The following is a 10211-nucleotide window of genomic DNA, read 5'->3' on the forward strand; positions in this document are numbered from 1 at the left end:
TGTGCTTTCAGTAATTAGATACCTCATTCCTTATGCCAAACATGATTTTCTAACACGAATTTCAGAACACGAACACAAAAGTTAAATAACGATCTAGTGGAGACTCCATGGATCAAATGAGAATCTCGTGCAACGAGAAATCATATGGGTCCATCTGTCAAATAAGAATCTCCTATGAAACGAGAAATCATATGAAACGAAAATCTCTTATCACTTCTCGTATAAAATGAGAAATCTTATAAGTACTCGTATAAATGAGAAACTGGTGTCCTTCTCGTGTCCAATAAACACATATGAGTTTCTCGTCAGCCTGTCTCGTAAACTTGATATTTTTTCAGTAGGGTGGCTGGCTTGCCGGGTTTGGGTATCGGAATTACTGTGGAGTGTTTCCACTATCTGGGTAGGGTGGCTTGTTTCCAAATTTGATTGTACCATTCCAAAAGTTCCTCCTGTTCTTTTTCTGGTAGATTATTTATAGCAGCAATAGTTGCATGGTCGGGTCCCGGTGCTGTGTTGCATTTGGCTGTGGCTAGGGCCGCCAGCAGTTCCCCCTTGTTAAAAGGAGCGTCTTCTTGTGCTTGGTCGTCCGTTTGCGATCTTTCGTAGCAGGTGCTTAGGGGGAAAGCGGTGGGCTGCGGAAAGAAGCTGTTTCCACCTTGAATTGCTAACTCAGCTTCTGATATTCCAAATTTGATAGCCAGGTTGGCTTTCATTCCTTTGCTTTTAGTCTTTCCGCACATCCCTTTGTACGTGCACCATCCTTTTCCTAGCCCCGTCATCTCGCTGAAGGATCCACTGTGCGTTTGCCATTTTAGTCGACTAAGCTCCAGTGTTTATCTTTTTGCTCGGGCCGTAGCAAGATTGAGCTTGATTTTGAGTTTTTTGTCTCGTTTCTTTTTCCTGTACCATTGTTAGGCTTGAAGGCGCCAGGCCCATAGGCTAAGTAAATGCAGGTCTGGCGCGGGTGCGTCTTCTCGTATTCGGTACTCTCCTTTTGCGCCGGCCATGGCCAACTGTATTCTGCGTGTTAGGTCTTGTTTGCTGCTCTCTCCTAGCAGCATTCGGAACCTATCCCATCTAATAAAGTGACACTTCTTTCTCGCACACACGCTGATGTTCAATTTGATACTGATTGGAAGGTGGTCGCTTCCCATGGGGTCCGGCTTTGTGTGCCAGGTCACCCTTAGGTTCCTGGTTGTCCATGTTAAGTCCGGTGTTGTATCCGCTTCCCTTGGGTTGAGTCCTAGTCCGGTTGGTGAATCCGGCTCATTCCTGAGAAGAAGCCCTAGCTGTTTACACTTGCTGTTTAGGTTTTTTCCGCGTTGGTTTTCTCGCTTATATCCCCATGTTGTGTGTTGGGCATTGAAATCGCCGGCCACCAGCGTAAAAATATTGCCGTGTTACACGTCATCTAACCATGACATGTCATTTCCTTCCCGTCTGTGCGGTCTAATATAGGTATTGAAAATTCTACATTCCTTACCCCCTATTCGTACTTTGACACCCACAACTTCCTGCGTGTTGTTGCAGAGATGTTGCGTCATGAGTTGTGCCTGGGAGATGTCCTTACTTATCAGCGTTGCTACTGTAGGCATGGGGTTCTCTGGTGTATCATGGTCGGTGTTGGCGGCGGTTTGAGTATAGGTGTTGTAATCCCTAATTTTCATCGAATCTGTTTTTGTTTCTTGCAGCAGGATGATAAGCGGTTTGTTGTCACCCATTTTGTCCAGTCTTTCCTTGAATTCGGCTTGCTTTTGTTGGAAGGTTCGGCAATTCCACTGTAAGACCCATAGAGTTTTTTTACTTTTAAACCTTCGCGTACGGGTCATATTTTTTCCTTGGTCGGTTCATAGCATAGAGGGCCTGCAGAATGCAGTCCAGTGTACTTTCCATTTGTTTCACTCTTTGATCTAGTGACGCCATTCTCTGCGTGACGCTGCTGTTCTGTAGCATTTGTGTCGTCATCGCAGTCGGTTCGTCGTGATATAGAGTTGTCTCAATTGACGCCGGATCGGGTACTTGCCTGTTTGGTCCTAGTCTGAGGGGAGCAGGCCAGACCCCTGTTTGAGGCTTGGAACTGTTTTAGTTCCGCGGTTCGACGCTCTCGGTAGTGGTGGAGGGCGGTTCAAAAAGGGCCTTGATGTTAGTAATTTTTTCGGCTCTGGACTCCTTGGCGCTACCTGTCTTTTGGGGCAATTATTGTTAGTTGCAACGTGCGGGCCCCCCGCATCGGACTTAAGACCAATACGGTGGCATCAGTAGCATACTACCGGTCTGGGTCTGTGCTTCATTACATTGAACACTTCACATAAGAAACGCACATGCTTCGGAATTCTCTCGCCTTCGAAAGTGATCAGTACCGTCTTTCCGGACCTTCCTATGATCCTAGCTGTCACAATGTTGTTTGTGCGACAATCTACTCCCTCCATCAGTGATTCTGGCGTTTCATTCAGGTTTTCGCCGTGCAGGTATATAACTCCCCTCACTTGGTTGCTGGAGATGGCCATGTACGGTTTCATCCTATACTTTTTTTTCGCTTTTTCTACCGCTCCAGTGCTGAGTAGCTTGCTCGTGAGCCAAGGGTTTCTAGTTGTGATTGCAATAGCATTCGACTTCTCGTTGAGGTGCACTGTGAAACCGTCCGTGTTCTGTATGCCGGCTTTCTACACCGTCCGGTAGATGTCTCGTCCGGTGAAGGTGTGAACCTTCTCCTTGCAGGTACGTTTCAGCACCACTCTCTGAGTTGAGGACCTCCTTGTATCTGCAGGTGCTTCTCTCTGTTTTGTAGGCAAGGTGCTTTGTTTGCATGGAGGTGACAGTAGTAGTGGCCATTCTTCGTTGTCATCTCTCTGGCTCGCGTCGTTTGTACATGCTGTATTTGTTTCTTGTGTACCTGCCTCCGTCTGCTTCTGCCGCACAGTGGAGGGCAGGTTGCGGTTCAAAAGAAACTCTTAGAACTCTTTCTTATGATTCGAGTACTCCTGAAACGAATCCTTTTGCGTGAGTACCTGTACTAGGAACTCCTTGTTCTTCATGAATTCTTCAATTGTTTCACGTTGTTTCGTACAGTCCGTTAAAACTGACTGTCTTGTTGGGACATCTGATGGAGAATGAGCTGACCTGTAACGGCTGGTGGACCGCTGTTGCCTTGAGAATGACTCACGACAGTCGGATAAGGGTTCGCCGTCGTCTGGCTCATGGCATGAGTCCTTGCACCGCAGAGCTTGCCACTTGGTGTTTTCACTATGGTCCTGTGAAAATCTGGGGGATCATTGCCTCGAGTCACCGGATAGGCAAATGAGTCTTCAGTTTGCCGGTCCAGGGTTCCAAACTGCGGCCCCTTGCCGGGGCTTCCTTCTTTTGCGTCAAGATTTGCGCAAATGATCGAACTAGTTAAAAGAGCGATAGCAATGGGTGCTTTGTATTCCAATCCGCAATACATTATAAGAATTAATTTTAATACAAATACAGTGATAAATACAATGACTGGCGAGGCAAAAATTATCGGCCTGTGAATAGCTTTTGCACATAGTTTAAGCAATGTACAGGGTGTTACAAAAAATACTGTTTCTCTTTATCGCTAGAATAAACTAGGCATCGCCGAACGCTCATTCTCCGCCCAAAGGTAGCGCTAGAGGTAACACCAGGGCCGGTTTTCTCGAAGCGACGGTAAACCCATTTTGGTAAACCACGGTGCCTAGGAAGGGAAAAGTACCTATACTGTAATGAACGACTGGATATAGAATAACAATAATTATTTTTGATTGGAAAATAAGATGCGCCATCTATCCGTGAAACAAGCCAGTAATTTTGTTTATCCTCTTTTTCCGCTGGTTGTCATCGATCTAGTATGGTATTTTAAGTCAAATATAGTAATGTTGTACTTCATGACCAATTTATTTGCTTCCGATGGTACGAAGAAATTTTAGCTACTATGTTAGAGTTTGTCGACGAATATTCGAAAATGTAAGAAACATTTCCTTCAATATGTTTCGCCATAAAAAACGGATAACGTTCCCGTGTTTCTTCCAATCTGGCAACGCCGGTGCTGTAGTCTCGCTTTCGTTCCTTGCGACGCACGTTTCTGCGATTCCTGCTGATCTCAACTGTTTGCCCTCTCTTCCGTTTGCCCAACCGATTCACCAGTGACGAGAAGCTAAGTTTCTCGTCACCGGCTTCTCGTCACCGTTGAATTGCTGGCCACCGGGGATATGTAGAAACCTCAATGCTGTCGGCATACCTTCGGCGCACTGTGAACAAGAAAACAGTACAATGACTCAGCTGTTCACCCCGAACGAAGACTTTATTGAGGATAACCCCCTTTCTCCGCCAAATAATTGCTGCTCACGCGTTGGCGTGCATAGTGTAACAAATTAAACGTCTTAGTATAAATATGTACCAACACTCGTTCGCAAAACATTTTTTTACTCACCATAAAAACACTTGCAAGGCTTATGTACCGTCATATGTCTTGGATCCCGGACTGCTGAAGGGTGATGCGCTCGCGGAATGCTTCCGTCGGTTAGTTTAGTAGTCCCTCTGAACTATCGCTTTGCTTGACGTGTTAATAGGTTGATGGTGAGTCATTAATATAACAGCCAGATCGAAATGAATGTTCAGCAGAACCAAGCAGAACTATTAGCCCTCATTAAGCGACGCCGCGGCCATTTTGCTTCTAGGTACTGCTCCTCCCTCGGTGCCCCTGCTCTCCCAGTCACGTGACCTGGAATTCCCCCTTCTAGGGACAATAGTTAACTTTAAACCACGGTTCCCGTTCAAGGAAACGGGCCCAGATGTCAAAGTTTCAGCGTGATCCGATACCTTATTCACAAATAATTAGTGATTTTCTGAAAAGTTCAATGGGAAAATGGTGGCCGACGGAGTTTTCGAGTACATGGGGCTCTAGAACCAGAAACCGAAAACGGGCTAAATTGGGCTCTCTTTTCCCATTGAAAGTTTCAGAAAACCACCTATAACCTTTGAATAAGGTGTCCGTTTGTTATGAAACTTTGGCGTCTGGTTGTCACCTTTGGGGGGAGAATGAACGTAAGGCAATGCGTAGTTTATTTTTTCGTTAAAAAAAACTAACTTTTTTATGTGATTAAGAAATTAAAACTGTACCAGTTTTAATTTTGTGATTGATGCGCGCAAGTAGTGGTGTGCAAAAAAAAAAGATGCATACGGGTAGAGTTTGACGTTGTATAAAATATAGTTTAAGCACGGACAGGAAGCGCTTATTAAGGATGAAACTGCCCCACATTATGCACTAGCGTTAAGCGTATCGAAAGTTAACGGTGCATCAAAAGCTAAAGCTTGTACACATATACTGCTCAGGCCGTTATGTTTGAATGCTCAAAGTACTTTATTACCCTTAGATTCGGTGTAAGTTGTCTCCGCTTTGCTCACAACAGAAAGAAGGAAACAGTCTCCCCTTGGGTTGATAGAAAAACTCCACCTGCTGACAACTACCAATCATTTTGGCGCCGGTTATAAGTATTGACTGCATATCAACGGTCGCGTGCTTAGAACAATATTTTCCACGTGATTTCATACAAGCGCAATTGTTCTTGACAAACAACAGAGTTTACTCACGCAAATGTCCACATATGAAGTTTAGAACATTTTGTACTGATTGTGGCACACGTGGCAAGTTGCATAATTTTTTAACAATCTGCGAAATGGAATCCTCCTGCGTTACCTTGGTGTCTAATTCATGGCACACACAAAAGAGCACAAACGGAATCGCAGTGGGAAACGAAAACAATAATGATAAACAGCCATGGAATCACGCGAAAACTGAAGGCATTGCACATATACAGAAGGTAATGTTTGTTTCCACAAATACATTAGCATTAAAGTATTTGGTTTTACTGTGCGAGGCGAAGCGGAACGTACGATTTGAAACATACTGCGCTGAACTACACTTCCAGTGAACAAGCGCACCATCCAAAGCATCGAGCTCGCTTTTATAGCTTTTGGTGCGCTCAAACCTTTGAAAAGACAATCATAATAAATTGTGTTATTTTAATTATTTTTATTAGGTGTGCCTTTTTTTGTTTGTTTGTTTTTTGTCTTTTGCGTTCGCGTGCCATTTTTTTAGTTATATAATATTCTTCCAGAAGTCCGACCATTATAGTCTGTTTCATTTTAAGTAAGAGCCGCATAATCAAAATTGTAGAGAAAAAAAAAGAACGAAAACGCGAACACGCCAACACACGTGAAAAATGCGAAGTAACGGCGCATTCAAAATTAGTCTTTAGTTTTTTAGAGAGCAGGAGTTTCGTAGGGCGACATTCTTACCCGTCGTGGATTATAAAAAGTGCAGTACAACTGCTTGCTCGGGATCTCTAATGTGCATTACGCAGGATATGTGATACACGGTCGCACGAGGGTAGGGGGGGGGGGGGGGTTGTGTTTATGTTTATACAGCCTAGAACTTGAACTGCCTTGACGGGCGACGAGTCTCCGAGCTGTAGATGAGCAATTTAGCCAGTGCAGTACAACCGCTAGCCTGGGGTCTTTAACGTGCACCACGCAGTAGTGATACACGACCGCACGCCGGTACGACCCAAGTAGCACAACTCGCCGGTTTGGGACTGGGGCGGTACCGGTCTGCCGGTAAGATCCTACTGGGGCGACGCTGGAAACGCACCGCGGGGCGACAACGGGCCAGTGAGATTGCCAGTCACTGGCCAGTGACTGGGACGCCCGGCACTGGGCGTCCCAGCGAGTTCCCGGGATGCTGCCAGCACAAATCCCCAGCGTAGTACCAGTAACGCGGTAAGATACCAGCAAGACCCCAGGCTAGCGGCCTCAAGCCATAGAGTCCCCGGGCTTGTTTTGTCCCAGCGAGTTCCCGGGCTGCTGCCAGCACAAATCCCCAGCGTAGTACCAGTAACGCGGTAAGATACCAGCAAGACCCCAGGCTAGCGGCCTCAAGCCATACAGTTCCCGGGATGCTGCCAGCACAAATCCCCAGCGTAGTACCAGTAACGCGGCAAGATACCAGCAAGACCCCAGGCTAGCGGCCTCAAGCCATACAGTTCCCGGGCTTGTTTTGTCCCAGCGAGTTCCCGGGCTGCTGCCAGCACAAATCCCCGGTGCACTACCAGCAGTACCGCAAGACCCCAGGCTAGCGGGCTAAAATCGTACAGTTCCCGGTCTTGTCATACAGCCTAACATGTGGTTTTGTGTGCAATTTACACCTGAATAGAAATGATGTAGTTCATAAGAAGAATAATTTTAACAACAAATGAGTGTAAACAATTATGTTGCACTGTACATGAAAGTAAATTTCTGGCATAGGTATACACCTTATTGGTAAAGCGGCTGCCACAGCCATCTGTCGCTCATACACATGATAGCAAATAAAACATACAAAATTGTTACCGTAATTGTTTATTGTCAGCTCCAGTGAAGCTACAGCTTGGCTGGTCATCATGGGCTTGTCGCTAGAGGAGTGCGCTGGATGAAAGAGGCTGCATGTCACGGGCCTAGGAAATGTTCTTCACACTTTTCATGCAGCTTGTGATGCAAGTCAACCATGCACCCAGGAAGGGGAGTCCTTCATTAGAGCACCTGCAAAGAGAATCAACAGCACAGTAAAATGACAGGGTAAATCAATACCAGCTGCACATGATAATCCAGAAATTCCAAACTGGGCAAGCGCTTAAAAGGTTAAAACAGCGCAAAGGACGACGGACAGGGTAAAGGACACGGACAGAGCGCTGACTCGAAACCAAATTTTCATTGAACTCAACGGCGCAATATATACACACTATTGAGAACAAAAAAAAGAAAATCAGCCTGAAAAACACCCAAAACAAAAGCACAAAAACTAAGTAAGTATCACCTCTAAAAAGATAAACCAAGCTAATCAAGTGGCCAGAAAACCAGAGGCATGAGACAAGAAGCCCATGTAAAAGAAAAACTTTTTGTAACCAATGCGTTAATTGTCTTCATTTCATTTTCAATCTGGAAACTATATCAAAACAAAAATACTTTGATTGCCCTAAGGGACACCTGTTACAACACACTGGATAACCAAGCGGCAAAAATGGCCCAGTTATCTCATAATCAAGGTTAGCTATTTGCATGAAGAAGGCCCACTTCAAAGAAAGGCTCGTGGAAATCATCTACTTTAATTCAAAAGGGCATGTCGAGAGACGGGCAAACTTGCCGGAGTAGTTGGCATGTAGTTTAACATTGCCGTTCGTCCCGATAGGTGCGAGAGATCCAGCATTTTTAGGTAAATATAGCGATTCATTAGTCTTACTGAGACAATGACAAATCATATCCTTGACATATTCGCGACCCTAGCAAAACGGACAGCACCAAGCGGGAAAACCAGGAACCAGCCAGAACAGGTCGCTCTGCGCCTCTCCACGTCTCTGGCGGCTTTCGCGGACACGTGTTGTCGACGCGGTGGCAAACAATGTAATTTGATGAAGGTCTGAATATTTCTCAAGTTTGCCTGAGTGTTCATCAGTGTGATGAAGCCTCAGTAAATTGTTTCTTTCTATCACGTGTTTGAAAGCCTGTTTACTCCACAACACACAATCGCGTGCTTTCAATTTCTTGGATGGGGAGGAATCAAGGAAAAACGTTTTGATTTCTTCTCTGGCTCGAATGACATTCAAAGTGACAACTACTCGGTAATTGATAAGTGGTATGTAAAACAGACGAGGTGTTTCACTGGAGGGAACCCCAATGCTGCAGTCAAGTGAATGGGAAGGTTCAATAGCTGCTTTTCTTGAATTTGGCTGTGTTTGATTAGCGTCAAGATTGAGCCACCCACGCTGGTCGGTGCATTGGCTATTCATCTTGGCAGCTTTTCACCGAAAAAGCCTCTGGACCACACCGAAAAAGTTGGGCTGATTTCGCATCTACTTGATTCTCGAAAACCTCCTCGCTGCATACGATTAATGAGGGATATTGTCTGCTTTCAAAAAATGGGGGACGCGTCTCGCAAAGTTAGAAGCTGTCACGACATTATGATCTATTGCGCCTCCAATATTTATAATATACCCTCGTTGAAGCCAGCAGCAATATTCGTCTACATTGCTCAGGTTGTCCGGCCACAAAAGATACTCTCCTTCTCCATTCAGGATTTGAAGTCAAGTTTAATGCAGAGGGGTTCTGCGTGAATCTCCGATGAAGACTCTCTTCAAATTTGTCCGCAATCATCTCCGTGCTGCCGGCTAGAACCATATGGCTGAGTTTAGGTAGTATCTCTCCGTCTGTCAAATATACTTTGATTCAGCAGTTCACCTAATAGCTTGTCAAGTAAGCTCATATTTCAGCCCAAATAATATACTAATATCCCTTTAGTGGGACATGGTACATAATATAATGCATAACCCGCACATTCGTCAAAATGACTTCGATTGTCACTAAAACCTGAGTTGAAATACGAGTATCAGCTGCTTAGTGGGGCTCAAGAAGCTCAAGCTTGGCTCAAGAAGCGCTTGCTTAATTTTCGTAATTTTCCTGCAGCCTGTGTTGCTGATCGAGCAGACGACTGGAGCTGTTTCTTAATACGCACAAAAGCTCGATTTCGCCGACAGATAAGTCGTATGGTCGAGTGATGCGAGGTAGTTGAAAATTACTGTCGGTGGAACAATTCTGTAGTCATCGCTGCTTTCCTTACCTGATCAAAACTGATTAGAGTCTATTACCGTCTCTCCGGAGCCCATAGTTTCGGTAATGAACGAAACCTCCGAAACAAAAGTTTGACATGAAAAGAACAAAAAGCACCGGGAAAACAAAACTATGCTCTGCAAGTTTATCTGCACCGGCTACACTTAACCGTCGCAGTTGAAATACCTATAAAATAGGGCATTAAACAAAAGAAAATCTGTTAAATTGAATGCGCTACCCGTTCAGGCGGCCCGGCCGAGCCGACGCGACCTGTTCCCAGCCGCCATGTTTGTTTGGTGGTGGCGCCCCCTATAGATCGTTGGAGTCGCGAATACAGCTCATTGTTGTACACATACTAATGAGATTGGGTAGACACATGTAAACATATAATATATTGCAGAGTATGGCCCCTGTGTTCCCACATAATGGCAACCTGACTAAAACTCATCTGCAGACTTCACCAAATAAAAAATAGCGACTTACCCAGAAACTAGTATATATTATTAGTGTCTACCATAAACTCACATTGAGTGTTTACCATCGGCATGCCCCATAGCCCTTGAAAACGCCCG

The sequence above is a fragment of the Ixodes scapularis genome, unplaced genomic scaffold (genome assembly GCF_016920785.2).
Source record: "Ixodes scapularis isolate PalLabHiFi unplaced genomic scaffold, ASM1692078v2 PGA_scaffold7__128_contigs__length_106722199, whole genome shotgun sequence".
NCBI lineage: Eukaryota > Metazoa > Arthropoda > Arachnida > Ixodida > Ixodidae > Ixodes > Ixodes scapularis.